A 16827-nucleotide genomic window follows, 5' to 3' on the forward strand; every position below is an offset into this window, starting at 1 on the left:
TCCACCCATTTTGAGCTTATTTGGACAAAGTTGCCAATGCAACTTTTGCAAACCCTAGAAATGGGCAGAAATGGATTTGTGTAGATCCAGTGGAGTAAATCATTTCTCCTTGATGTGCCACTTGGTGTGGTAGCCTTATTTGGTCACATGATCAGGCTCACCAAAGTTGGGGTCCTGGAGAAAAAGTTGGTAGTGCAAAGTAGTTCAAACTTGATTCTGGTCAGAGAGGGTTTTGAGGCACTTTGACCAAGACTTACTATTCCCCAACCTGTGCCATTTGGTCCAGATGCATCATTAGACCAATGAAGCATGTCCACCAAGTTTGAGCACATTTGGACATACTTGGCAATGTAAAGTTGATCAAACTTCAGAATGGACAGAGATAGTTTTGAGGGGTTTTGATGGTGTTATCTTGTTCTCCAAGTCATGAGACATGGCAAGATCATCTAATATGTCATATGTGACATGATGAAATTTTCCTGGAATTTTTGGAGAATATTTCCTTTGTAAATATTTCAAAAGCTTGAAATATCCAGAAAGGGTTTTAGAGGGATTTGACCAATATTTTGAACATGACCAGGTGTTGAAACTCTTATATATGGACAATATATGTCCTATGAGTTTCCCTAAATTTTGTCAAATATTTTTGAAACAGTAAAGTAATTTTTTCCTATTAAAGACCATTTCTGGCCTTAAGAAAAATCCTTTAAATAAAATAGAACAGTAACTTTTAAAATTATATTTTTGTGGTTTCTGGGTATCCTATATCTAATAGGAGTCAAATGTATTTTTGGAAAGATTTTTACTGCCCTTAATCAAGTACTTGCAGTGCAAACCTCAATTCAGGGGTTTTTGGAAAACTAATTTTAGAAAATACTTTCTGGCCAAATTATTTTTGTAAGAAAATTCTATATAGCACTATTCACATGGCATGGTCATTGGTCAGGAGCTTGGGGTAAGGAGATGGAATTTAGAGGGTAGAGTAGTTGACTTCAAGAAGCACTTGAAAGAAACACAGAGAGGAAACCAACTCCAAATAAAAGCCAAATAATGCAAAAAGTTTTTGTTGGTCCAAATTTTCATGCTTTAATATTGAAAATGAAATGTTACAAAATGCAGGGTGTGACACGTTGTGTTCAAAATCTTCTATGAAGTATTCGGAGGAGGAGCCCACCTTGCAATGCCGAAGACAATATGCGTGCCGGACTCGTCGTCATTGAAGCCTAGTTCAGGGGCTACTGAGGGAGTCCTGGATTAGGGGGTGTCCGGATGGCCGGACTATAGCCTTTGGCCGGACTCCTGGACTATGAAGATACAAGATTAAAGACTTCGTCCCGTGTCCGGATGGGACTTTCCTTGGCATGGAAGGCAAGCTTGGCGATAGGGATATGTAGATCTCCTACTATTGTAACCGACTCTGTGTAACCCTAACCCTCTTTGGTGCGTATATAAACCGGAGGGTTTTAGTCCGTAGGACGAACAACAATCATACCATAGGCTAGCTTCTAGGGTTTAGCCTCTCTGATCTCGTGGTATATCTACTCTTTTACTACCCATATCATCAATATTAATCAAGCAGGAGTAGGGTTTTACCTCCATCGAGAGGGCCCAAACCTGGGTAAAAACATCGTGTCCCTTGTCTCCTGTTACCATCCGCCTAGACGCACAGTTCGGGACCCCCTACCCGAGATCTGCCGGTTTTGACACCGACACCCGCCATAGCAAAAACAGCGATACCGGCACAAGAGACAATAGCACTCCGGATGATGCCAAAGACGAAAACAATCTCGACCAGCCAAGCTTCGAGCAGGCTGGACGGGAGGATGTGCAAGCTAGCCTTGACGAACAGGCAATGGATGGAAACTCGGAGGATGAAAATTACAGGCCCCTCTTCGAAGACGAGATGAGCCTCGGCGCCGAAGAATTTATCGTGCCTGAGGATCCCGTCGAGCAGGAGCGCTTCAAGGGTCGGCTTATAGCCACTGCAAAGAGCCTGAAGAAAAAACAGCAGCAGCTTCAAGCTGATCAAGATTTCCTAACTGATAGATGGACTGAGGTCCTGGCAGCCGAGGAATACGGACTCGAGTGCCCAACCAAAAGTTACCCGAAGCGTAAGTTGTTACCTCAATTCGAGGATGAGGCACTACAGCCTACACTACCAGCGCAGGATGCGGCTGACCGGCCACCTCGTGGCCAAGACAAAGTGGCATATCAGCCTGAACACCAGCCCGCACCCCGTCGCCAAACAAATAAAAACACGAAGGCATGGGACTACACACATGATCTGCAAGACGAATTGGAAAATAAAGCAGGACAGTTAAGATCGATCTACGGATCACGAGGGCGCGCCCCAACGCGTGGCGATGACCGCCATGCTGGATATACTAAATACAAATCCGACTGGGCCGAATACAGCAGACCAGACTCATCTGAACTACAACGCGACATAGCCCGGCATAGAGGCGCCGCACACCCCCTATGCTTCACTGACAAAGTAATGGAGCATGAATTCCCATAAGGGTTCAAGCCCGTGAACATCGAACCATATGATGGGACAACAAACCCCGCTGTATGGATCGAAGATTTCCTTCTCCACGTTCACATGGCCCGCGACGATGATCTACATGCCATCAAGTACCTCCCACTAAAACTCAAGGGACCGGCTCGGCATTGGCTGAATAGTCTGCCGACAAACTCCATTGGCAGTTGGGAGAACCTGGAAGACGCATTCCTGGACAACTTCCAGGGCACTTATGTGCGACCACCGGACGCTGATGACTTAAGTCACATAACGATGACGACGACGAGGAGCCCCAGCCACCGAACATAGGAGGGCAAAATAAGTTTCCCCCGCAAATCAAAATGGTGAACATGATAAATACCACCCACATTCCCAAGCGGTAGTGGAGGCGCACACTTAGGGACGTCTATGCGATGGAGCCAGTCGCCCCAAAATTCAACCCATGGTTGTCCGGACCGATCACCTTTGACCGCAAGGATCGTACGGCCAATACCCGTCAGGGCGGCTCAGCCGCAGTAATCCTTGATCCAATAATTGACGGATTCCACCTCACACGAGTCCTTATGGACGGAGGCAGCAGCCTGAACCTGCTGTATCAAGACACAGTGCGCAAGATGGGTATCGATCCTTCAATGATCAAACCCACTAAAACCACCTTTAATGGTGTTATACCAGGTGTGGAGGCCCGTTGAACAGGCTCCATCACTTTGGAGGTGGTCTTCGGACCACCGGATAATTACCGCAACGAAGAGTTAATCTTTGACATCGTCCCTTTTCGCAGCAGCTATCATGCATTACTCGGACGAACCACGTTTGCTCGATTCAACGCGGTGCCACATTATGTAAGCTCAAGATTCCCGGTCCGTGCAACATCATAACAGTTAATGGCAAGGACGAACGCTCCCTCCATGCCGAAGAGCACACCGCCACCTTAACAGTAGAAGCACAGAGTGGCATCTTTCAATCGAACCTTCGATCGACAGCCAAGCTTCCGGACACCATCAAAAGAGTCTGAATTACTTCGCGGCAGGATAGCCCAGCTCGTCAATAGCTCAATTAAACACTCCGGCGGTAGACGGAGGCACAAATAGGATAGGCCACACAATACGGCTTAACCGCTCCGTGGCACACAAACATTTTTTGCATTTTCTTTGCAGGTCCACTTTTGTGTAGGCCATAACTGGTGACATGGAGGCCATACCCATGAGGGGACGAATATACCACGGAGGGAAACAACTCGAACGCGTAAGGGAATCCTTAGATATTCCCCTTGATGACCATCCGATTACAACCCAGATCTGCAGACAGTCTCCCCCGCCTGGTCTCAGCAGGTTCCGAAGTCATATTTCTTTTTATCACATTACTTGTACTCGTACGCATCAACGTATTATTCAATTACAACATGTGGCTTTATATGACGTTTACTTGCTGTTGTTTCTTATCGACACTCTTTGTCAACTGGCATCCGTACACTACGATATGCCTTAACATGCGAGGGGCCTCATTGTACCCATAATACGGCAATAAAGTCCGAACACCTTCACGGTCGTTCGACACCCCAAACTTATAGCATTATATGCGTCGGCTCCGAATCATGTCTTGGGTCAATAGTTGGTTGCCCGGCTCCTGTGCTTGCTACCCTACGTTCCGCTATATCGGCTAGGGTAGTAAAGGGAGAACTACTGCGATTGCATCCCGGTTCTTCTAGATGAGCGCCTTAGTAGAGAAAGCTGAAAACTGACTGTCATGATACGGCGAGAGCTGGTCAGCTGTTCGAGAGGTTATCAAATCTTTAAGGATTTCTTCCGCATTATGCAATACTGAATGCAGCGTGCGATGGATCAGCTTTTTCTTCCGATCAGGCGCTTATAGAGCCCCTAGTGCGGTCTTCCGAACACCAGGGGTTGTGCCTACCTTTATTTTGTCAAACTCCTATGGCAAAGTGATGGTGATTGATAACCCACAAGTGTAGGGGATCGCAACAGCTTTCGAGGGTAAAGTATTCAACCCAAATTTATTGATACGACACAAGGGGAGCCAAAGAATATTCTTGAGTCTTAGCAGTTGAGTTGTCAATTCAACCACACCAGGATAACTTAGTATCTGCAGCAAAGTATTTAGTATCAAAAGTGGTATGATAATAAAGGTAATGGTAGCAAAAGTAATGTTTTTGGGTTTTGTAGTGATTGTAACAATAGCAACGGAAAAGTAAATAAGCGAAGAACAATATGTGAAAAGCTCGTAGGCAATGGATCAGTGATGGATAATTATGTCGGATGCGATTCCTCATGCAATAGCTATAACATAGGGTGATATAGAACTAGCTCCAGTTCATCAATGTAATGTAGGCATGTATTCCGTGAATAGTCATACGTGCTTATGGAAAAGAACTTGCATGACATCTTTTGTCCTACCATCCCGTGGCAGCGGGGTCCTAGCGGAAACTAAGGGATATTAAGGCCTCCTTTTAATAGAGAACCGGAACAAAGCATTAGCACATAGTGAATACATGAACTCCTCAAACTACGGTCATCACCGAGAAGTATCCCGATTATTGTCACTTCGGGGTTGTCAGATCATAATACATAATAGGTGACTATAGACTTGCAAGATAGGATCAAGAACACACATATATTCATGAAAACATAATATTCAGATCTGAAATCATGGCACTCGGGCCCTAGTGACAAGCATTAAGCATAGCAAAGTCATAGCAACATCAATCTCAGAACATAGTGGATACTAGGGATCAAACCCTAACAAAACTAACTTGATTACATGGTAATCTGATCCAACCCATCACCGTCCAACAAGCCTACAAAGGAATTACTCATGCACGGCAGTGAGCATCATGAAAATGATGGTGGAGGATGGTTGATGATGACGACTACGACGAATCCCCCTCTTCGGAGCCCCGAACGGACTCCAGATCAGCCCTCCCGAGAGAGATTAGGGCTTGGCGGTGGCTCCGTGTCGTAAAACACAATGAAACTTTCTCTCTGATTTTTTTCTCCGCGAGACGGAATATATGGAGTTGGAGTTGAGGTCGGTGGAGCCTCAGGGGGCCCACGAGACAGGGGGCGCGCCCAGGGGGAGGGCGGGCCCCCCACCCTCGTGGACAGGGTGTGGGCCCCCTGGTCTTGATTCTTTCGCCAGTATTTTTTATATTTTCCAAAAAGTGCCTCCGTTGATTTTCAGGACATTCCGAGAACTTTTTGTTTTCTACACATAAAACACATCATGGGAGTTCTGCTGAAAACAACGTGAGTCCGGGTTAGTTTCATTCAAATCATGCAAGTTAGAGTCCAAAACAAGGGCAAAAGTGTTTGGAAAAGTAGATACGTTGGAGATGTATCAACTCCCCCAAGCTTAAACCTTTGCTTGTCCTCAAGCAATTCAGTTGATAAACTGAAAGTGATAAAGAAAAACTTTTACAAACTCTGTTTGCTCTTGTTGTTGTAAACATGCAAAGCCATCATTCAGATTTCAGCAAATATCATGAACTAACCATACTCACAATAACACATAGGTCTCACAATTACTCATATCAATAGCATCAGCTAGCGAGCCATAATAATAAAACTCAGATGACAACACTTTCTCAAAACAATCATGACATGATATAACAACATGGTATCTTGCTAGCCCTTTCTGAGACCGCAAAACATAATTGCAGAGCACCTTTAAAGATCAAGGACTGACTAAACATTGTAATTCATGGTAAAAGAGATCCAGTCAAGTCATACCCAATATAAACCAATAATAATGAATGCAAATGACAGTGTGCTCTCCAGCAGGTGCTTTTTAATAAGAAGGGTGATGACTCAACATAAAAGTAAATAGATAGGCCCTTCGTAGAGGGAAGCATGGATTTGTAGAGGTGCCAGAGCTCGATTTTAAAATAGAGATTGAATAACATTTTGAGCGACATACTTTTGCTGTCAACGCAACAACTATGAGATGGGTCTATCTTCCATAGTACATGCATTATAGGCAGTTCCCAAACAGAATGGTAAAGGTTTATACTCCCCCAACCACCAACAAGCATCAATCCATGGCTTGCTCGAAACAACGAGTGCCTCCAACTAACAACAGCCCTGGGGGAGTTTTGTTTAATTATTTTGATTTGCTTTGATCTTTTTGGATCATGGGACTGGGCATCCCGGTTACTGGCCCTTTCTCGTGAATGAAGAGCGGAGTCCACTCCTCTTGAGAATAACCCACCTAGCATGGAAGATATAGGCAGCCCTAGTTGAAACATGAGCTGCTTGAGCATACGAAACAGAATTTCATTTGAAGGCTTGGAGTTTGGCACATACAAATTTACTTGGAATGGCAGGTAAATACCGCATATAGGAAGGTATGGTGGACTCATATGGAACAACTTTGGGGTTTATGGAGTTTGGATGCACAAGCAGTATTCCCTCTTAGTACAGGTGAAGGCTAGCAAAAGACTGGGAAGCGACCAACTGAGAGAGCGACAACAGTCATAAACATGCATTAAAATTAATTTACACCGAATACAAGCATGAGTAGGATATAATCTACCATGAACATAAATATCATGAAGACTATGTTGATTTGTTTCAACTACATGCGTGAACATGTGCCAAGTCGAGTCACTCAATTCAATCAAAGGAGGATACCATCCCATCATACCACATCATAATCATTCTAATAGCATGTTGGCACACAAGGTAAACCATTATAACTCATAGCTAATCAAGCATGGCACAAGCAACTATAATCTCTAAATGTCAATGCAAATATGTTTACTTCATAATAGGCTAAATCATAAACGATGAACTCATCATATTTACAAAAACAAGAGAGGCCGAGTTCATACCAGCTTTTCTCATCTCAATAAGTCCATCATATATCGTCATTATTGCCTTTCACTTGCACGACCGAACGATGTGTATAATAATAATAGTGCACGTGCATTGGACTAAGCTGGAATCTGCAAGCATTCAACTTAAGAGAGAAGACAGGGTAATATGGGCTCTAAATTAAATAAACAATCATGCATATGAGAGCCACTAAACATTTTCAATATGGTCTTCTCGACCCCCAAAGGAAAGAAAAGATAATAAAACTATTTACACGGGAAAGCTCCCAACAAGTAAGAAGAAGAACGAGAAATCTTTTTGGGTTTTCATTTTAATTTCTACTACAAGCATAGAAATTAACTAACTAATTTTTTTTGGTTTTTCTTAAAGTTTATCAAACAGACAAGAAGAAAGCTAGAAAAAGAAATTTAAACTAGCATGGATAATACAATGAAAGAGTATGAGCACCGACGACTGGTGTGTGAACATGAATGTAAAGTCGGTGAGAAATACGTACTCCCCCAAGCTTAGGCTTTTGGCCTAAGTTGGTTTAATACCAAGGATCGCCTGGCTGATATCCGTAGTTGTAGCTGGAGGTGTAATCAGGATACCACTGGCTGGTCATCGCCGGATCCCACTGGAAAGATGATGCACGATAAGGGTCCAGTGCAGGTTCCAGCTCAGGTTCAGGTTCTAGAGTGGATGCTTGGGCTCGATGAGCATACACTACCTCCGGCGTGACAAGAAAATTATTTGCAAGCAAATCAAACAACAGAGGCGCAGGCAAAATAATAGTCTCATTGTATTTCTTATTAAATCTAAGGTTATACAAGAGCATCTTCTCTTCATTGTCAACAATAAACGTGTGGGCTACCATACTCTTGTAATATCCAAATATGGGGCCTTTTGTACGATTCAGGCTTAGCCATTTAGCAATGACGACACCCATACTAAAACTATTATCTCCAAGCAAGGCATGTTGAAGAATGATAATATCAGGAACACTAAAGTTTCCACTATTTCCACGACCAATCAAGCATCTACTAGCAAATATGGCAAAGTAGCGTAAAACAGGAAAGTGTATGCTAGAGATTTTTGCCTAGGAACCCTTATGTGGCTCCTCTACAACGATAGTGTTAACAAAGCCATCCACATCTTTACGACGGGGTTCCTCTAATTCTCCCTCATAGGGTATCCTACATACTGTGCAAAAATTACGTAAAGACATTTCTCTGAATTCATCATATAAATGAAATGATACTGAAGGCGGTGACTTCTTAGGATAATAATAAAAATTTTGCACGAAAGTATTGGTGAGTAAGAGATACTGATTGATCCGGTCGTGGAGGAAACCGGTGAGGCCTGCATTCTCGATCAAAGAATAAAAATCTTCATGAATTCCAGCTTCTTTAAAGAAATATCGCATGGCCATTCACACGGTCGTACTTCCGCTAAGCGAGGAAGATTATACTTGGCTTTTTTCCTTCTCTTTAGCTTGTTTTTCCTGAGAGCCCTGGCTAGAAGAGCCCCTCAAAAGTTCCTTAACATTTTCTGAAGATTTCTGAAATTTTAGTAACTTCAAAATAAAAGTGAATAAAACTAAACAAGATTGATAGCAACTACTCCTACAAGTGCCTAGAGCCTATATCATGCATCAGAATTGCTTGGGACCTCAAAAATTTAACATGCAAGCTCAAGAACATGGTCACCTATGCAGCAAAAATTTGCAATGAATAAAGCACTAGAACAAAAACTAATTGGACCAATGGAGGAGTCACATACCAAGCAACAATCTCCCAAAGCAGTTTTGTGAATGGAGCTTTGAGCAAGGAGATCGAAAATCGCAGCAAAATGAGCTATAACTCGTGCTTGAGCTGGATGGGGATTTTTTGGGTAGAAGATGAAGTGTGTGGGTGCTGGCATAAGTGGAGGGGGGCCACCAGGGGCCCACGACACAGGGGGCGCGCCCAGGGGGGTGGGCACGCCCTCCACTCTCGTGGCCTGGTGCTTGCCCCTCCTGCAGTGATTTCAGTGCCTAAAATCCTCAAATATTCCATAAAAAATCATACTAAATTTGCAGGGCATTTGGAGCACTTTTATTTTTGGGATATTTTTTATTGCACGGATAATTCAGAAAACAGACAGATAATACTATTTTTGCTTTATTTATTCTAAATAATAGAAAATAAAAAGAGGATATAGAAGGTTGTGCCTTCTAGTTTCATCCATCTAATGATCATCAAAATGAATCCACTAACAAGGTTGATCAAGTCCTGTTAACAAACTCATTCCGAATAACACAGAACCTAAGAAATTTCGAATAACACTAAGTTACCTCAACGGGGATATGAAAATCCCCAACAATAAGAATATCATACTTCTTCTTGACAGTAGGGAGAGGAAATTCAAAACCTCCAATAATGGTAGTTGGAACTTTTCCAATAAAATTGATGCTATGAACTTGAGATTGTTTCCTCGGAAAGTGTACCGTATGCTCATTACCATTAACATGAAAAGTGACATTGCCTTTGTTGCAATCTATAACAGCCCCTACAGTATTCAAAAAAGGTCTACCAAGGATAATCGACAAACTATCGTCCTCGGGAATATCAAGAATAACAAAGTCCATTAAGATAGTGACATTTGCAACCACAACAGGCACATCCTCACAAATACCGACATGTATAGCAGTTGATTTATCAGCCATTTGCAAAGATATTTCAGTAGGTGTCAACTTATTCAATTCAAGTCTACGATATAAAGAGAGAGGCATAACACTAACACCGGCTCCAAGATCACATAAAGCAGTTCTAACATAATTTCTTTTAATGGAGCATGGTATAGTTGGCACACCCAGATCTCCAAGTTTCTTTGGTATTCCACCCTTAAAAGTGTAATTAGCAAGCATGGTGGAAATTTCAGCTTCCGGTATCTTTCTTTTATTTGTAATGATATCCTTCATATATTTAGCATAAGGATTTACTTTGAGCATATCAGTTAAGCGCATTCGGAAGAAGATAGGTCTAATCATTTCAGCAAAGCGCTCAAAATCCTCATCATCCTTTGTCTTGGATGGTTTAGGAGGAAAGGGCATGGGTTTCTGAACCCATGGTTCTCTTTCTCTACAGTGCTTTCTAGCAACAAAATCTCTCTTATCATAACGTTGATTCTTTGATTATGGGTTATCAAGATCAACAGCAGGTTCAATCTCTACATCATCAACATCAACATAGCTATAACATGTAGTGATAATGTTAATGATAATGTTCATGTTGGTGCTCAACCTAGCAAAGACAATGATGTAGAGATTGAACCTGCTGTTGATCTTGATAACCCACAATCAAAGAATCAATGTTATGATAAGAGAGATTTTGTTGCTAGGAAGCACGGTAAAGAAAGAGAACCATGGGTTTAGAAACCCATGCACTTTCCTCCTAAACCATCCAAGTCAAAGGATGATGAGGATTTTGAGCGCTTTGCTGAAATGATTAGACCTAATTTCTTACGTATGCGCTTAACTGATATGTTGAAAGTAAATCCTTATGCTAAGTATATGAAGGATATCATCACAAATAAAAGAAAGATACCGGAAGCTGAAATTTCCACCATGCTTGCTAATTACACTTTTAAGGGTGGAATACCAAAGAAACTTGGAGATCCAGGTGTTCCAATTATACCATGCTCTATTAAAAGAAATTATGTTAGAACTGCTTTATGTGATCTTGGAGCCGGTGTTAGTGTTATGCCTCTCTCTTTATATCGTAGACTTGAATTGAATAAGTTGACACCTACTTCAATATCTTTGCAAATGGCCGATAAATCAACTGCTATATCTGTCGGTATTTGTGAGGATGTGCCTGTTGTGGTTGCAAATGTCACTATCTTAACGGACTTTGTTATTCTTGATATTCCTGAGGACGATAGTATGTCTATTATCCTTGGTAGACCTTTTCTTAATACTGCAGGGGCTGTTATTGATTGCAACAAAGGCAATGTCACTTTTCATGTTAATGGTAATGAGCATACAATACACTTTCCGAGGAAACAATCTCAAGTTCATAGCATCAACTCTATTAAAAAAGTTCCAACTATCATTTTTGGAGGTTTTAAATTTCCTCTCCCTACTGTCAAGAAAAAGTATGATATTCTTATTGTTGGGGATTTTCATATCCCCGTTGAGGTAACTTAGTGTTATTCAAAATTTCTCCGGTTCCGTGTTATTCGGAATGAGTTTGTTAACAAGACTTGATCAACCTTGTTAGTGGGTTCATTTTGATGATCGCGAGATGGATGAAACTAGAAGGCACAACCTTCTGTACCCTCTTTTTACTTTCTGTTATTTAGATTAAATAAAGCAAAAATAGTATTATCCGTCTGTTTTCTGAATTATCCGTGCATTAAAAAATAGTTTGAAAATAAAAGTGCTCCAAATGCCCCGCAAATTTAGTATGATTTTTTCTGGAATATTTGATGATTTTAGGCACTGAAAACACTGCAGGAGGGCCAAGCACCAGGCCACGAGAGAGGAGGGCACCCCCCTGTAGGGCGCGCCCCTGTCTCGTGGGCCCCTGGTGGCTCCCCTCCACTTATGCCAGCACGCACACACTTCATCTTCCACCCAAAAAATCCCCATCCAGCTCAAACCCGAGTTCTAGCTTGTTTTGCTGCGATTTTCGATCTCCTTGCTCAAAGCTCCATTCGCAAAACTGCTTTGGGAGATTGTTGCTTGGTATGTGACTCCTCCATTAGTCCAATTAGTTTTTGTTCTAGTGCTTTATTCATTGCAAATTTGTGCTGCATAGGTGACCATGTTCTTGAGCTTGCATGTTAAATTTTTTGAGGTCCCAAGCAATTCCAATGCATGATATAGGCGCTAGGCACTTGTAGGAGTAGTTGCTATCAATCTTGTTTAGTTTTATTCACTTTTATTTTGAAGTTACTAAAATTTCAGAAATTTTCAGAAAATGTTAAGGGGGTTCTTTAAAGGCTCTTCTAGCCAAAGCTCTAAGGAAAAACAAGACAAAGAGAAGGAAACACCCAAGTATAATCTTCCTCGCTTAGCGGAAGTACGGTCATGTGAATGGCCGTGTGAGGATTTCTTGAAAGAAGCCAGAATTCATGAAGACTTTTATGCTTTAATCGGGACTGCAGGCCTCACCGGTTTCATGAACGACCGAATCGATCAGTATATCTTACTTACCAATACTTTCGTGCAAAACTTTTATTACTATCCTAAGAAGTCACCTCCTGCAGTATCATTTCATTTATATGATGTATTCAGAGAAATGTCTTTACGTGATTTTCGCGCGGTGTGTAGGATACCTTATGAGGGAGAATTAGAGGAACCCCATCGTGAAGATGTGGATGGTTTCGTTAAAATTATTGCTGTAGAAGAGCCAAAGAAGGGCTCTGAGGCAAAAGTCTCTAGCATACACTTTCCTATTTTACGCTACTTTACTATATTTGCTAGTAGATGCTTGATTGGTCATGGGAATAGTGGAAACTTGAGCATTCCAGATATTATTATTCTTCAACATGCTTTGCTGGGAGACAATACTTTTAGTATGGGTGCCGTCGTTGCTAAACGGCTAGCCCTAAATTGTACAAAAGGCCCCATATTTGGAGGTATCTATGCTGCATGTCTTGCTGAACATTTTCAGATACTCATTAGGCACCTTGAGGAGGAGGAGACAAAATTACCTCCTCACATTTTAGATTACAAGAGCATGGTAGCACACAAGTTTATTGTTGACAACAAAGAGAAGATGCTTTTGTATAGACTTAGGTTCAATAAGAAACACTTTGAGTTTATTATTTTGCCTGCACCTCTGTTATTTGACTTGCTTGCAGAAAATCGCCTTGTTACGCCGGAGGCGGTGAACAACCATCTAGCCCAAGATTTTACTCCTGAGCCGGAACCTGAGCTGGACCCTTATCGTGCATCATCTGTCCAGTGGGATCCGGAGATGACCATCCAGTGGTATCCTAAGTACACCTCCCACCACACTGGGGAGAGTAGCGGCGGTCCTTGGTATTAAACCAACTTAGGCCAAAAGCCTAAGCTTGGGGGAGTACGTATTTCTCACCGACTTTACATTCATGTTCACACACTAGTCGTCATTGCTCATACTCTTTCATTGTATTATCCATGCTAGTTTAAATTTCTTTTTCTAGTTTTCTTCTTGTGTGTTTTTTAAACCTTGAGAAAAACCAAAAAATTAGTTAGTTTAATTTCCTTTCTTGTAGTAGAAATTAAAATGAAAAATCCAAAAAGATTTCTCGTTCTTCTTTTACTTGTTGGGAGCTTTCCCGTGTAAATAGTTTTCTTTTCTTTTCTTTCTTTTGGGGGTCGAGAAGACTATTTTGAAAATGCTTAGTGGCTCTTATATGCATGATTGTTTATTTAACTTAGAGCCCATATTACTTCTCTTCTCTCTTGAGTTGAATGCTTGCAGATTCCAGCTTAGTCCAATGCACGTGCACTCTTGTTATTATACACTTCGTTCGGTCGTGCAAGTGAAAGGCAATAACGATGATTTATGATGGACTAATTGGGATGAGAAAAGCTGGTATGAACTCGACCTCTTTTATTTTTGTAAATATGATGATTCATCGTTCCTGAGTCAGCTATTATGAAGCAAACATATTTGCAATGACATTTAGAGATTATAGTTACTTGTGCCATGCTTGATTAGCTATAAGTTATAATGGTTTACCTTGCGTGCCAACATGCTATTAGAACAATTATGATGTGGTATGATGAGATGGTATCCTCCTTTGAATGTATTAAGTGACTCGACTTGGCACATGTTCACACATGTAGTTGAATCAAATCAACATAGCCTTCATGATATTTATGTTCATGGTAGATTATATCCTACTCATGCTTGTACTCGGTGTAAAATAATCTTAATGCATGTTTACGACTGTTGTCGCTCTCTCAGTTGGTCGCTCCCCACTCTTTTGCTAGCCTTCACCTGTACTAAGCGGGAATACTGCTTGTGCATTCAAACTCCTTAAACCCCAAAGTTGTTCCATATGAGTCCACCATACCTTCCTATATGCGGTATTTACCTGCCATTCCAAGTAAATTTGTATGTGCCAAACTCCAAACCTTCAAATGAAATTCTGTTTTGTATGCTCGAGCAACTCATGTTTCAACTAGGGCTGCCTATATCTTCCATGCTAGGTGGGTTATTCTCAAGAGGAGTGGACTCCGCTCTTCATTCACGAGAAAGGGCCAGTAACCGGGATGCCCAGTCCCATGATCCAAAAAGATCAAAGCAAATCAAAATAATTAAACAAAACTCCCCCAGGGCTGTTGTATGTTGGAGGCACTCGTTGTTTCGAGCAAGCCATGGAGTGATGCTTGTTGGTGGTTGGGGGAGTATAAACCTTTACCATTCTGTTTGGGAACTGCCTATAATGCATGTAGTATGGAAGATACATCCATCTCATAGTTGTTGCGTTGACACCGAAAGTATGCCGCTCAAAATGTTATTCAATCTCTATTTTAAAAATCGAGCTCTGGCACCTCTACAAATCCCTGCTTCCCTCTGCGAAGGGCCTATCTATTTACTTTTATGTTGAGTCATCACCCTTCTTATTAAAGGCACCCGCTGGAGAGCACACTGTCATTTGCATTCATTATTATTGGTTTATATTGGGTATGACTTGACTGGATCTCTTTTACCATGAATTACAATGTTTAGTCAGTCCTTGATCTTTAAAGGTGCTATGCATTTATGTTTTGCGGTCTGAGAAAGGGCTAGCAAGATACCATTTTGTTATATCATGTTATGATTATCCTAAGAAAGTGTTGTCATCCGAGTTTTATTATTATAGATCGCTAGCTGATTATGTTATTGATATGAGTAATTGTGAGACCTATGTGTTATTGTTAGTATGGTTGGTTCATAATATTTGCTGAAACTTGAATGCTGGCTTTTCATGTTACAACAACAAGAGCAAATAGAGTTTGTAAAAGTTTTTCTTTATCACTTTCAGTTTATCAACTGAATTGCTTGAGGACAAGCAAAGGTTTAAGCTTGGGGGAGTTGATACGTCTCCAATGTATCTACTTTTCCAAACACTTTTGCCCTTGTTTTGGACTCTAACTTGCATGATTTGAATGAAACTAACCCGGACTGACGCTGTTTTCAGCAGAACTGCCATGATGTAGTTTTATGTGTAGAAAAGAAAAGTTCTCGGAATGTCCTAGAAATCCACGGAGGCACTTTTCAGAATTAATAAGAATTTTTGGTGAAAGAATCAAGGCCAGGGGGGCCACGGGTTGTCCATGAGACAGGGGGGCACCCCCCCTAGGGCGCGCCCTCCTATCTCGTGGGCCCCCTGGACACCTCCCGACCTCAACTCTAACTCCATATATATCGTCTCGGGGAAAAAGGAATCGAGGAGAAAGTTTCATCGCGTTTCACGACACGGAGCTGCCGCGAAGCCCTAATCTTTCTCGGGAGGGCTGATCTGGAGTCCGTTCGGGGCTCCGGAGAGGGGGATTCGTCGCCATCGTCATCATCAACCATCCTCCATCACCAATTTCATGATGCTCACCGCCGTGTGTGAGTAATTCCATCGTAGGCTTGCTGGACGGTGATGGGTTGGATGAGATTTACCATGTAATCAAGTTAGCTTTGTTAGGGTTTGATCCCTAGTATCCACTATGTTCTGAGATTGATGTTGCTGACTTTGCTATGCTTAATGCCTGTCACTAGGGCCCGAGTGCCATGATTTCAGATCTGAACCTATTATGTTTTCATGAATATATGTGTGTTCTTGATCCTATCTTGCAAGTCTATAGTCACCTATTATGTGTTATGATCCGACAACCCCGAAGTGACAATAATCGGATACTTGTCGGTGATGACCGTAGTTTGAGGAGTTCATGTATTCACTATGTGCTAATGCTTTGTTCCGGTTCTCTATTAAAAGGAGGCCTTAATATCCCTTAGTTTCCGTAAGGACCCCGCTGAACACGGGAGGGTAGGACAAAAGATGCCATGCAAGTTCTTTTCCATAAGCACGTATGACTATTTACGGAATACATGCCTACATTACATTGATGAATTGGAGCTAGTTCTATATCACCCTATGTTATAACTGTTGCATGAGGAATCGCATCCGGCATAATTATCCATCATTGATCCATTGCCTACGAGCTTTTCCCATATTGTTCTTTGCTTATTTACTTTTCTGTTGCTACTGTTACAACTACTACAGAAACCCAAAAACATTTATCTTTACTTTTGCTACCGCTACTATTATTATCATACCACTTTTGCTACTAACACTTTGCTGCAGATACTAAGTTATCTAGGTGTGGTTGAATTGACAACTCAACTGCTAATACTCAAGAATATTCTTTGGCTCCCCTTGTGTCGAATCAATAAATTTGGGTTGAATACTCTACCCTCGAAAGCTGTTGCGATCCCCTATACTTGTGGGTTATCAAGACTAATT

The sequence above is a fragment of the Triticum aestivum genome, chromosome 7B (genome assembly GCF_018294505.1).
Source record: "Triticum aestivum cultivar Chinese Spring chromosome 7B, IWGSC CS RefSeq v2.1, whole genome shotgun sequence".
Taxonomy (NCBI): domain Eukaryota; kingdom Viridiplantae; phylum Streptophyta; class Magnoliopsida; order Poales; family Poaceae; genus Triticum; species Triticum aestivum.